Source organism: Canis lupus, chromosome 25 (genome assembly GCF_048164855.1).
Source record: "Canis lupus baileyi chromosome 25, mCanLup2.hap1, whole genome shotgun sequence".
NCBI lineage: Eukaryota > Metazoa > Chordata > Mammalia > Carnivora > Canidae > Canis > Canis lupus.
The window spans coordinates 27,748,616-27,758,387 of record NC_132862.1 but is presented as its reverse complement, the minus strand read 5'-3'; the positions used below and the strand labels follow the sequence as shown (position 1 = coordinate 27,758,387).

Genomic DNA, 9,772 nt, shown 5'->3' with positions numbered 1-9,772 from the left:
TATATATATATACATATACCACCTCTTCTTTACCCATTCATCTATCGATGGACACTTGGGCTGCTTCCATAATTTAGCTATTGTAAATAATGCTGCAGTAAACATGGGAGCACATGCATCCCTTTGAATTAGTTTTTTTTTTTAAAGATTTTTTAATTTATTCCTGAGAGACACAGAGAGAGAGAAAGAGAAAGAGAGAGAGAGAGAGAGAGAGAGAGAGAGAGAGAGGCAGAGACACAGGCAGAGGGAGAAGCAGGCTCCATGCAGGGAGCCTGATGCCGGACTCGATCCTAGGACTCCAGGATCATGCCCTGGGTGGAAGGCAGGTACTAAACTGCTGAGCCACCCAGGGATCCCCCTGAATTAGTGTTCTTATATTTTTGGGTTAAATACCTAGGTGTGCAATTACTGGATTGGTAGGGTAGTTTCATTTTTAACTTTTTAAGGAAACTCCATACTGTTTTCCACCATGGCTATACCAGTTTGCATTCCCACCAACAGTGCATGAGGCTTCCTTTTTCTCCATGTCCTTGCCAACACTTGTTTGAATTTTTTGATTTTAGCCATTCTGACAGGTGTGACATTGATACCTCGTTGAGGTTACAACTGTCATTTCCCTGATGATGAGTGATGTTGAATATCTTTTCATGTGTTTGTTGGCCATCTATATGTCTTCCTTAGATAAATGTCTATTCATGTCTTCTGCCCATTTTTAATTGGAGTATTTGTTTTTTGGGTGTTGTGTAAGTTCTTTATGTATTTTGGACCATGACCAGACAAATCATTTGCAAATATCTTCTCCCAGTCAGTAGGTTGCTTTTTAGTTGTATTGATTGTTTTCTTCACTGTGTAGATTATTTTGATGTAGTCCCAATAGTTTATTTTTGCTTTTGTTTCTCTTGCCTCAGGAGACATATCTAGAAAAATATTGCTGTGGCCGATGTCAGAGAAATTACTGCCCATGCTCTTTTCTAGGATTTTTATGGCTTCAGGTCTCACATTTAGGTCTTTAATCGATCTTGAGTTTATTTTTGTGTAAGAAAGTGATCCAAAAAAAACCAAAACAACAACAAAAAAAAGTGATCCAGTTGTGTTCTTTTGTATTTTGCTGTCCAGTTTTACCTTACATCATTTGTTGAAGAGACTTTTTCACATTGGATATTCTTTCCTTATTTGTCAAATATTAATTGACCATGTAATTGTGCACTTATTTCTAGGCTCTCTATTCTATTCCATAGATCTGTGTGCCTTTTTTGTGCCAGTACCATACTTTTTTGATTATTGCAGCTTTGTAGTATATCTTGAGGTCTGTGATTGTGATACCTCCAGCTTTTTTTGTTCTTTTGCAATATTGCTTTGGCAATCCCATACAAATTTTGGGATTATTTGTTCTAGCTCTATAAAGAGTGCTGTTGGCATTTTGATACAGATTGCATTAAATCTGTAGATTGCTTCAGGCAGTATGGACATTTTAACCATGTTTGTTCTTCCAATTAATGAGCATGGAGTTTTGTTCTATTTGTTTGTGTCATCATTTTCTTTCACCATTGTTTTAAAGTTTTTAGAGTACAGGCCTCTCACTTCCTTGGTTAAGTTTATTCCTAGGTATTTTATTACTTTTGATGTGATTGTAAATGGGATTGTTTTTTAAATTTCTCTTTCTGCTACTTTATTATTAGTGTATAGAAATGCAATGAATTTTTATGTATTGATTTTGTATCCTGTGACTTTACTGAATTCATTTATCAGTTCTAGTAGTTTTCTTGGTGGAATCTTTAGGGTTTTCTCTATACAGTATCATGTCATCTGCAAATAGAGAAAGTTTGACAACTTCTCTACATCTATTTGGATGCCTTTTATTTCTTCCTGTTGTCTGATTGCTGCAGCTAGGACTTAGAGTATATGCTGAATAAACGTGATGAGAGTAGATATCCTTCTTGTCTTGTTTCTGATCTTAAGGGAAAAGGTGAAAAGCTCCTTGTTTTTCCCTGTTGACTATGCTGTTAGCTGTGGTTTTTTTTTTCATATATGACTTTTATTATGTTGAGTAATATTCTTTCTAAACCTACTTTCTTGAGGGTTTTTTTTTTTTTTATCATGAATGGGCATTGTACTTTGTCCAAATGGTTTTTCTGCATCTATTGAAATGATCATGTTTTTCTAATTTCTTTTGTTTATGTGATGTTATCACATTGATTGATTTGCAAATATTGAACCACCCTTACATCCCAGCAATAAATGATCATGGTGAATGATTTTTTTAATGTATTGTTGGAATCAGTTTGCTAATATTTTGTTGAAGATTTTTGTGTCTCTGTTCATAACTGATATGGCCTTTAGTTCTCTCTCTCTCTCTCTCTTTTTGTAGTGTCCTCATCTGGTTTTGGTATCAGAGTATTGCTGGCCTCAGAATAAATTTGGAAGCTTTTGTTTCTCTTCTATTCATTGGAATTGTTTGGGAAGAATATATATCAACTCTTCTTTGAATGTTTGGTGGAAGTCATCTGTGAAGCCATCTGGTCCTGGACTTTTGTTTGTTAGGAGTTTTTTGATTACTGATTTAATTTCATTGCTGGTAATCAGTGTGTTCATTCAAATTTTCTATTTCTTCCTGATTCAGTGTTGGGAGGTTATATGTTTCTAGGAATTTATCCACTTTGGCATGTAATTTTTGATCATATTCTCATATAATCCTTTGTATTTCTGTGGTGTTGGTTATTGTGTCTCCTCTTTCATTTCTGATTTTGAGTCCTCTTTCCTTCTTTTTTTTTGGTGAGTCTGGTTAAAGGTCATTTTCTTGATCTTTTCACAGAAAAAGCTCCTTGGTTTCATTGATCTATTCTATTGTCTTTATTATTTTCTAGTTTCTATTTAATTTATTTCTGCTCTAATTTTTATTATTTCATTCTTTTCCTTCTACTGGTTTTGGGTTTTACTCCTTTTTTTTTTCTTTTGGTAGCAATTTTAGGTGTAAGATTAGGTTGTTTATTTGAGATTTTTCTTGCTTCTTGGGGTAGGCCTTTATTGATATAAACTTCCCTCTTAGAACACCTTTTGCTGCACCAAAAGACTTTGGACCATTCATTTTTATTTTCATTTGTCTCAATGTGTTTTTAATTTTCCCATTTGATTTCTTGGTTGACCTATTCCTTCATTGTTTAGTAGCATGTTCTTTTAACTTTCATGTGTTTGTGTTCTTTCCAGACTTTTTTTCCTTGTGATTGTTTCCTAGTTTCTTAGCTTTGTGGTTTGAAAAGATGCATAGGATGACTTCAGTGTTTTTGAAATTGTTGAGACATATTTTGTGGCCTAATATATGATCTATATGCACTTGAAAAGAATGTGTATCCTGCAATTTTGGGATGAAATATTCTGAATATCTCTGTTAGATTTCTCTGGTCCAATATGTCATTCAAAGCCATTGTTTCCTTGTTGATTTTCTGTCTGGGTAATCTATCCATTGATGAAAGTGGGGTGTTTAAGTCCTCTACTATTATTTTATTACTATTAATTACTTACTTTATGTTTGTTATTAGCTGCTTTATGTATTTGGGTGCTACGATTTTAGGTGCAAAATTCTTACATCTTTTTGTTGGATTGATCCCTTTATGATTATGTGTGTCTGTGTTTGTCTCTTGTTACAGTCTTTATTTTAAAGTCTTTTTTTATGTAAGTCTTGCTACTCCAGCTTTCTTTTCACTTCTATTTGTATGATAAATGATTTTTCATCCTTTTACTTTCAATCTGCATGTGTCTAGATCTGCAATGAGCCTTTTATAGGTAGTATATAGATGAGTCTTTTTTTTTCTTCAATCCATTCCATCACCTTATGTCTTTTGATTGGAGTGTTTAGTTCATTACATTTGAAATAATTATTGATAGGCATGTTCTTATTACAATTTTGTTACTTGTTTTACAGTTGTTTTAGCAGTTTTTCTCTGTTCCTTTCTTTTCTTGCTCTCTCATGGTTTACTGTCTTTCTTTAATAATATACTTGGATTCTTTTTCTCTACTTTTTTGCATATTTATTACCAGTTTTTTATTTGTGGTTTGATTTGTGGTTACTGTTAGGTTTATTTATGTCATCTCATGCATATAGCAGTCAATTATATTAAGTTGATGGTCATTTAATTTAACCTATCCTTACAGCCCTAAAATTTTACTCCACTCCCCTCCACATTTTATGTATGTGGTGTCACACTTTACATTCTTATATTTTGTGATTCCCTTGATTGATTTGTACAGATATAATCAATTTTACTGCTTTTATGCTTCCTACTTTTCTTACCTGTGTTTATGGTGTTTCTTTCCACTCACAGAGTCTCCTTTAATATTTCTTGTAAGACTGGTTTAGTAGTGATAAATTCTTTTGCCTGAGAAACTCTTTATTTTTCCTTTTATTCAGAATGAAAGCCTTGCTGGAGAGAGTATTCTTGGATTCAGATTTTTTTCTTTCAGCACTTTGAGTATGTCATGTACCTCCCTTCTGGCTTGCAAAGTTTCTGCTGAAAAATGAGGTTTCCCTTGTACGTAACCATTTTCTTTTCTCTTGCTGCTTTTAGAATTCTCTCTTTAACACTGTTTTTTCTCATTTTAACTATTATTTGCCTTGGTGTGGACCTTCTTGGGTTGATTTTGTTAAGGGCTCTCTGTGCCTCCTGAATCTGAATGACTGTTTCCTTCCCAAGATTCAGGAAGTTAGCTTCAGAAAGTAGCTGCTATTTCTTCAAATAAATTTTCTGCCCCCTTCTTTCTCTCTTTTCCTTCTGGGATCCCTGAGTTGTGAAAGTTATTATACTGGATGGTGTCTATGAGTTCCCTTAATCTATTCTCATTTTTTAAAAAAGATTTTATTTATTCATTCATGAGAGATACACAGAAAGAGAGAGAGGCAGAGACACAGGCAGAGGGAGAAGCAGGCTCCATGCAGGGAGCCTAATGTGGAACTCGATCCTGGGTCTCCAGGATCAGGCCGTAGGCTGAAAGCAGCACTAAACCGCTGAGTCACCTGGGCTGCCCTATTCTCATTTTTATTTTTTATTTTTTATTTATTTCTATTTTTATTTAATTTATTTTTTTCCTATTCTCATTTTAATTACTCTTTTCTTCCTTCCCCCCTTTCTTCTTTCTTTTCTTTCTTTCTTTCTTTCTTTCTTTCTTTCTTTCTTTCTTTCTTTCTTTCTTTTTCTTTTTCTTCTTCTTCTTCTTCTTCTTCTTTTTCTTTCTTTCTTTCTTTCTTTCTTTCTTTCTTTCTTTCTTTCTTTCTTTCTTCTTTCTTTCTTCTTTCTTTTTTTTCTTTTTTCCAGCTTGATTGCTTTCCATTACTGTTTTCCAGGTCACTGATTGGTTCTTAGCTTTCTAGTCTATTTTGCATTCCCTTTAGTATTTATTCATTTTATTTCTTTTATTCTTTTTAAAAAAATCTATACCTTTACTTTTCAGTAATTTTGTATTTTTAAGTTTTATTTATTTGTTTAGAGACAGTGTGTGAGTAGGGGGAGGTACAGAGGGAAAGGGAGAGAATATCAAGCAGACTCTGCACTGAGTGCAGAGCCTATTGTGGGGCTTGATCCCATGAACCTAAGATCATGACCTAGCCAAAACCAAGAATCAGACACTTAGCTGACTAAGCCACCAGGTGCCCCTACTTTTCAGTAAGCTTAAATTCTTGAGGGGTACAGCATTACATGGGTGCTGTGGCCAGTGGTTTTAGTGGGAAATTTGCTTTGGAATTTGGCATGAACTGTGCCACTGTTTCCATGAGCATGAGTTACTTTCCCCCAGATTACTCTGGTTTTATTTGGTTTGCACCAGGAGTCACTGTGTTTTTCTTTGGTTTGTACACATAAACACATCTTTTGCCTAGATAGAATTCAGTTTCTTCTCAAGCATAAACATCTTCAATTTTAAGAAGAGCTGTGTGTTCCATCTGGTTCTGGAGACCCCACAGATAGCCAGCAAAAATGGCCTTGGACCACAGCCTTCCAGACATACTCATCATTTTAGGAGTCCTTTCCCAACAGGCCTCCACTGGCTCCAAAATGTTGGAGCTCTTTAGTGTATTTTTAATTTCAGTTATTGACTTCTTCTTTTCTGATTGGTTCTTACTTAGGTTTTCTGTCTCTTTGTTGAGGGTCTTACTGAAGTCCTCCATTCTTTTCTCATGTCTAGTGAGTATCTTTATGACCATGATTTAAAATTCTCTATGGGGCATGTTATTTATCTCTTTTGCTTAGGTCTCTTGCTGTTATTTTGTCCTGTCCTTTAATTTGGTACGTATTCCTCTGTCTCCTCATTTTGTCTAGCTCTCTGTGTCTATGTGGTAGGAAAGTTAGCTATGTATCCTGCTCTTTAAGTAGTGGCTTTTTGAAGAAGAGTCCTGCAGTGCCCTGCAGCTCAGTGTACCCTGTTCACCAGAGCCTGGCACTTCAGAGGTGTCTCCCATGGGTGTTGCCTGTACCCTATTCTTGTGGCTAAGCCATATTTGCATTTAGTCCAGTTGTCTGTAATGGCTCTCTTTGCCCAGGGTGGGCGGCATTTGGTCCCTGTATTGTTAATGGGCCAGTCTGGGGCTGTCTTGGGCTTGAGCTGGGTCAGACCAGGCATTTGCCAGCTGCAGTTGGACTGCCGAGTATTCTTCCTGTGTTGTCTCCTGAGCAGCTTTTGTTGCTGGGCAGGGCATATAGTCAGACTGGGTGCCTTCCCCCAGTCTACTGCTGAGGTCACTTTCAGACTGGTGTGTGTGGTTATCTTCCATTCTCCCTGGGGCAGGATTCACTTTGGGGTGGTTCTAACCCCTGTTAGGGCTGCTTGAACATTGCTACACTTGTGGTGCTACTTTGGATGGACTCCTGCTGAGGGCGTGTTGGAGGGAGTGGGTCTGTAGGACAGCATGGAGGCAGAGGTGCATGGTGTTAGCAGGATTTGTGCTGATCTGGTCTGCTATGAGAGGTGACCTGGAACTTCTCTGGAAAATTCCTGCTGAGGTTGGGTTGAGGGGCACTGGTTAACAGAAGAGCATGGAGGTGAGGTGTGCTGTCAGCAAGCTAGGTGGACAGTGTTCATGCTATTTCTGCTGGTGTTTGTGTATTTAAGCTGGGTGGGGGGAAGGAAATAGTGCCCATCATTTTTTTGTTGTTGTTTGTTTATTTTGTTTTGGGGGAAGTTTCCCAAAGATCCTTGTCTTGCCTCTGTAGCACATGCTTTGAGATTAGTAAAGAGGTGTCTCTCCGGTATACCCCCAGAATTTTTTTATATGCTACTTCTATGCTGTATCTCTATGGCACTGTTTGTTGTGCTTTATCTTTAATGGTGAGGCCTCCATTTCCTATCTCTCTCCAGCTCTGCTAGTGCTGACTTCCTTATTATAAAGTTCTAGGTGTTAAGCCCTGTTGATTATAAGGACTCATGATGTTAACCCCCTCTGATTTTCAAAGCCAAATGTTGTGCAGATTTGTCTTCCCTGTTGTGGGTCCTTTGTGCCAGAGATGTCTGGTTGGGGTCTCCTCCTTTGTACCCATGGCATGCTTTTTTCCTGCAGATAATCCTACAGGTCAGTTTGGCTTTAAACTGCACCTCTGCCTTTCTTACCCTCTTTGATGTGGCTCTTCTCTACATTTAGCTGTGGAGAGTCCCTTTTGCCAGTTTTTGGGTTTTTTTTTGGGTTATTTCCACTGATGTGGGTGTTATCTGGGTGTATCTGTGGGATGAAGTGAGTCAGATATCCTCCTACTCCACTGTCTCCTTTCATAGCACGATATATTTTAAAAAGCTATCTTTCCCTCACTGATTTGAGATGTTGTACATATTTGGGCCTATTTTTGGACTTTGTGTTCCATTGGCGTCTATGTCTATTTGCATGGCTATAATATAGAATTTTTTTTTCCTCATGAAGCTCTAAATAATTAAAAAGAGTTGTAGAAGCCTATCAACCACAGGGGCCTTTACCTCTTTACACAAAATGGTCTGAATTTTGATCACACAGTGAGAAGCAATAAAGTGACCTAAGAACTTAACTCAAAAACTATAAAAATATTGAAAAGAAAATTCATGGAAGTCTACGGGAAAGCATAAATGAAGGCACAGGAAGTTTTTTCTCCAGTATTTTGATCTGATTCTTCATCTTCTAAATTCTCCATTGTAATTATAAAATAAAATAAAAACTAAGGTTAAAATCTCATTTTCAAAATAAAATAAAAATAAAAATATTCCAATTATTTAACATTGTAGACCTGTGATATTTGGTGAGTTAATTATTCTGACTAGAAATAAAATACTTGTTTGGATAGAGCTTATTGTCTGTTCTTGCTTCCAGTCTAGCCTTCCTCATCTTCATTTTTGGTACCACTGTCAGTGTGATCATTCGTAAATATGATCATGCCAATCTCCTATATGAATGGTTCAGTGAATCTTTATTGGTTGTATGATAGGCTGGCTGAAGTTATTATTAATGTCAGCAAAGCCACCTAAAAGTCAAAAAATTATTTTTGAACTTTAATTATGCTTTATACAGAAGTGATAGATACAGAGAAGAATGAAGCAATGCTTGTCCCTGGCCCTATAGTGTTTATGATCTAATGGAAAATGCTCATAGGAACCAAGTGATTATAGAGAACTGTAATATGGGCTGTAATAGGATATTAGGCTACCTGTTTAGCCTTGTCACCTACAAATACCCCACTCTCCAGCTATGACAAACTGTGCAGTCTCTGGAGCTAACCACTGTTGCTCATCTATATGCTTGTGCATTTGTAGCATTTTCTTGGAATACTGGGTCTATCTGGTGGAGTCCATCATGACTCATACGAAGCAGCTTCTCCTCTGGAAAACTTTCTTGTACCTTCTGTGGGGAATTAGCTCAATGCCTACCCCACCCGACCCCTGCCTCCTTTGTGCTTTCATTTTACTCTGTGCATGCTTGTCTCATTCATTTGTCATATGGTATTGAAGCTATCTGTTTGCTTTTCTACCCTTATAAACTGTGAGTTATTTGGGAATAGGGATGGAAGGAATGGGTCATCTTACTTAAATGATAGTAATATTGTGTATAATCAACTCTCTGGAGGAGTTTTGTTAAATAGAAGACAAGTAGTAACTGAAGGAAATGGAATTATTTATTGGATAGTAGGAATGATCAAAAGAAAATGCAAATTTGATATTTACTCTGATGTACATTTCTTGCTTTCAACACCAGAAAAGCATGGAGATAACTGTTTTCTCTAATTTTCTCATGTTATCCAGCTTTTTTTTTAATTAAAGAGAAAAATACAATTCTATCTCAGTGACTTTTTTCAAAGGTCATAAAGCTTAAAAGTATCATGTGTGGGATGTACCACTGTAAATACAGGTGGGTGACCTAGTGGCTTTAATACTATATTCAAAGCAGTCGCAGCAGTGATATACTCAAAAGAAACTTAAGGTGTTTCTATTTGCAGCCCACAGAACTTGTCTAAGGACATATTCTTTTAAATACTTAAATCAGTTGTCTGAACAAAGGAATCAAAGTGATTAAAAATTTTTTTTTAATTGAAGTACAGGTGACAGCCAATGTTACATTAGTTTCAAGTGTATAACATAGTAACTCAACAGCTGCACGTGCTGTACTTACTGCAAATGCAGCTACCATCTGTCACCATACAGTGCTATTCCAGGATGACTTTTTTTTTCTTTTTTTTTTTTTAATTTTGGTCTAAAGAGGGAGAGAGTGATTGTTAGGAAGTTCTTTTTTTTCAAGGAAACCACAATTTCTGGACGAGTTGGTGGTGTAATGGAG

At 36.4% G+C, this 9,772-nt stretch overlaps 1 pseudogene; it reads right to left on the bottom strand.

Moving 5' to 3' along the window:
• Positions 1-5,660: 5,660 nt before the first annotated feature.
• LOC140616860 (large ribosomal subunit protein eL33 pseudogene) lies at positions 5,661-5,992 on the bottom strand (annotated as a pseudogene).
• Positions 5,993-9,772: the final 3,780 nt, after the last annotated feature.